This window comes from Alligator sinensis, unplaced genomic scaffold (assembly GCF_000455745.1).
Source record: "Alligator sinensis unplaced genomic scaffold, ASM45574v1 scaffold524_1, whole genome shotgun sequence".
Lineage (NCBI taxonomy): Eukaryota > Metazoa > Chordata > Crocodylia > Alligatoridae > Alligator > Alligator sinensis.
This window is the reverse complement of record NW_005842747.1, coordinates 292,010-296,058: the sequence shown is the minus strand read 5'-3', so window position 1 is coordinate 296,058 and position 4,049 is coordinate 292,010. Positions and strand designations below refer to the sequence as shown.

At 49.9% G+C, this 4,049-nt stretch overlaps 1 pseudogene; it reads left to right on the top strand.

Moving 5' to 3' along the window:
• LOC112552068 overlaps window positions 1-2,567 on the top strand; it is a 4,318-nt pseudogene extending 1,751 nt beyond the window's left edge.
• Window positions 2,568-4,049: the final 1,482 nt, after the last annotated feature.

The following is a 4,049-nucleotide window of genomic DNA, read 5'->3' as shown; positions in this document are numbered from 1 at the left end:
ACACACCTAAGGACCCGTTGTTCTCCTAGACACAAATTGCTAATTTTAGTTCAGTTGCTGCCTTAGCCCTTCAAATCTGTTCCCCACAATTGTGGGCCATTGGTGTGTATTCCTCTTTGGGGCATGTGCAAAGCTTCCATTATTTGTACACCACTTTCTTCTTCCTTAAGTTGATCGTGATATCCTTGTTTAGCCAAGAGGGATTCCCAGCCCTTTTGTTACCTTTCCTCCACGTAGGAATGGATTTCTTTTGTGCTTTGAGGATTCTGTCCTTAAGGAATGACCACTCTTCACACACTGCTTTTACCTTTGGCCCCTGGTCCCACAGCACTTTCCCTAAAAGTGACCTGAGTTTGTTGAAATTTGCATTTCTGAAGTTGAGAACTTCAGTCCTGCTATCTAATTTGTCTGCCTTGAGACAGACAGTGAATATGATGATTTCATGGTCCCAGGGTAACTTACTACTCCACACCCTGGAGGGCTGCCTCCCATCCTCTGGGTCAAGCTCTGCTGCCCACCAAGGGTTTCCCACTGCCCGGCTCCATTGCCCTGGTGTGGTTAGGGCTACATGCACTGCTGCATGTAGCGGGTGCTCTGCCTTGTCCTGGGGGTTGGAGGCCCAGGACACCTGGTGCAGCACAGGGGCTCGGTCTGCTCCTGGACTTTCCATGCAGAGTTGTCTGTACCACACCCTGGTCCTGAGCCAGGGGTCAGAGACCCAAGCCACTGCGGTTGGCTCCAAGGGTCTTAGTCCCGCCATGCACTGCCTCATGCACAGAGAAGCCTGGCCTCTTGCCAGGGGTTGCTTAATTATTACTTAATCTGCCCTTTTTTATCAAAGGAGCCTGTGGTGCAAATTTCCTTGATCCCAGTCACACACTAGATGCTCTGATTGGATTGAGATGCCTGGGTGGCGGGGTTCAGGCAGGGGTTGCTGGAGAGCTGTTTCTGGGTAGTGAGGATGGGGGTTGGGTGTGGTTTACTGTTCAGGTCCATTTGTTCTTTGCCTTGGGAGCTGAGGGGCTGCTGAGGCCTCTGAAGGAAGCCTGTGGGATGGACTGGGAGCTCACGGGCATACATTGCTGTTTCACATGCTCACTATCTCTGTATTTACAACTTTGTATTAACCACATTTGATAAACTAACTTTTCAGCCACAGAGACCTATCAAAAAAGCAAAAGATAAGGAAATGTCTCATGTGCTACCCTTGTTCCCACTTTGGTTTTCCACTCAACTTTTTCTGTAATAAAATTGAAAGCTGTGGAATCCCCAGGGCCTGATCCAGGCTCCAGTAATATCTCTGGTTTTAAGGAAGGGGCTGGATAAGCAGGTGCCTGGGATGACTTAGGACCTGCAATCCTGCCTTTATCTAGAGGGATGGACTAGATAACCCCTGAAGTCCCTTCCTATCTACTGGTTCCATGAAAACTAGGAAGTCCAATCCCCATCCAGCCATGGCTCTTCCTATTACTCCCATATCACTGCTCTGATACCAGCTGAGCACTGCCCTGCCCTGCTCTAGCCCAGCTGCCCCAGCTACACATATGAGAGCACTCAGCGGGGAGCCAAGGCCTCTGGCTGCCAGTGCTCACCACTCCCAGTGCTGCTCAGCCCCACAAAGCCCAGTGTCTCCAGGCCAGCGAGCTGAGTCCTTGCAGCATCTCGGGATATGGAAACAGGACCCTCAGGAGCAGCCTCTGTTACTTCACTGCCTTTCCAGTGACCCTTTCTCATCACAGGTCCAGACTCCAAAAACCACTGCCCTGGGAAATCTGAGCTAAGGATTGCTCTTGATGATAAAACTGGATGTGGGGAAAGTGCAACAGGAAACAGCATCCTAGGGGAGAAGTACATCTCATGTAACATCTCAGCCTGGTCCACAACAAAGCAGTGTGCTAAGAAGCAGAGATACTGGGTGGGCTGCAGCCTCCTGGTTGTTGATACTCCTGGTTGGTTTGACACAAAAATTCCTTTAATTGAAACCATGCACAAGATCGGGCCCTGGGTGGTTCTCTCCTCCCCAGGCCTCCACGCCATCCTTCTGATCATGTGGCTGAGGCGTTTCACTGCAGAGGAAAGGGAGACAGTTGCTCAAATACAGGATATTTTGGGGGAGGTGGCTATTCACTATACTATCTTCTTGTTCACCAGAAAAGACAGTTTAGAGGATGTAACATTACAGGGGTATTTTTTTTAAATTAGAAAACAAAGAACTTGAGGAGCTGATGGCCAAGTGTGGAAACTGATATTGTGCTTTCAACAACAGAGTAACAGGACAGGAGCAGGAGGACCAGGTCTCAGAGCTGATGGGAATAATTGATCGGATGGTCCAACAGAGTGGAGGCTCACATTACACAAATGAGGTATACGATTATGCTCAGAAGGAGCTTGAAGAAAGAATGGAGGAGCTCAGGGAAGCTCATGCTGAAGAGACAGAAAGAAAAAGGCAAGAATAAAGATCTCATGAAACCAGTGCCAGGATCTCCGTGTCACAGACTGTCCATGGGGGACCCAGAGCCCCAGGTTTCTCCACTCTGTGCTGCCACTTGTGCCAAGGAGTTGGCTGAGCTTGTCCTGGAAGAGCTCCTACCCTGGTGTAACAGGTTTCCATCTCCAGTGGCATTTTAGTGGCCTATGAGGGGCACCCTTGAAGTCCCTTTATGTTTCACTTCTATCTTTCATCTTGTATCCTGCCTTTACTTCCCTGCCACATCTTGATGTAAATACTGTTTAGATGTTCTTACAAGTGGGAGACTGCTTATTGTACTTCCATGTTGGGGTTCTCAGCCACAACAGGCTTTGCCCCGCCCCCACAGTCCTTCTCCAGCTCGGCCTACCAGTCTAAACCCACCAGGTAGGTTTTGACTCTGAGGTCCTAGCTCCTTAACCCTCTCTGGGCTTGTGGACCTCCTTTTGCTTTCAGTATGGATCCAGGCCTTATGGCACCCTTTCACCTTGCACACCCTGCACGTCAAGTTGTTGGGTCTTCTGCCTCCTCAGGCTTGATCCTTTCTTGTAGCTTGGGTTACTAGCCAGGATCCCCCTCACTGGGACCCAGCTTCAAAGTCCTTCAGCCTGCTCTGGGCTACTGGCCCTATCCAGCTGCACTCACTAGTGCACTAGACCCTTTGGCTTTTATGACTGCACCCCAAGGTACTAGTGAGGTCTTCTCCTCCCCTACAGCCTCAACCACAAACCACCAGTCCATCAGTCAAAATACAAAAAGGTAAGTCCATGGGCTATAGCCACAAAAAAAAAAAATGGAGACGGCAGTATGCCAGCGTATGGTTTTTTATGGCTCTGTGCTCCTGCTTCCCACCGTCTGTTATGATCCACCTTGTGGGGCTGCTGCAGCTTCTCTGGGAGTCATCAGGAGTTCCCCCTACAGCAGCTGGACAGGCAGCCAAGCATCTCCATGGAGCTCTAACGAACAAACTCCATCCCCCCTGAACTGCTGCCAAGCCAAGGTTTTTTATAGTTCTGGCCTGCCCCCTTCTGGTCACCTGACTAGCTGTCAAGGCTCAGCTTTTAACCCCTACCCTGCTAGCAGGCTGTACCCAGAAAGTTCTAATCTTAAAGGAACTGGCCTGCTTTCTGGTAACAGGACTAGGGTTCCCTGTTACACCTGGGAAGCCTTAGCTCCAGTGCCATTGTACTAGAGTTGTCCCCCGTAATGTTTGAGTAAGATTCGGGAGCCCAGCCGCCTTACTTGTATGAAGTGGCGGCCCCTGAAGAATTTTTTTGCACCAAGGTTCCAGGGAAGACCTGCCCGGCAACCAGCCGGGTGCCAGTAACACTAATGGCCACCTGACGGGGGTGGCCCAAGGTTCCCTACGTGAAATATAGAAGGTACGACAATGTGCCATTGTACTAGAGCTTGCAACTGGCCTGACATTTTCTGGTGAGAAAGAGAATATAAGTGATATGCCTCCCTCTTTGTAGAGAGGGAACATGCCTGGTCTCAAAATCTCTCTTTCCACAACCATTCAGGATACAGGCAAAACAGCGAAAGTGTTTGTTCTCCAGGACACAAGAATTAAATCACCCAA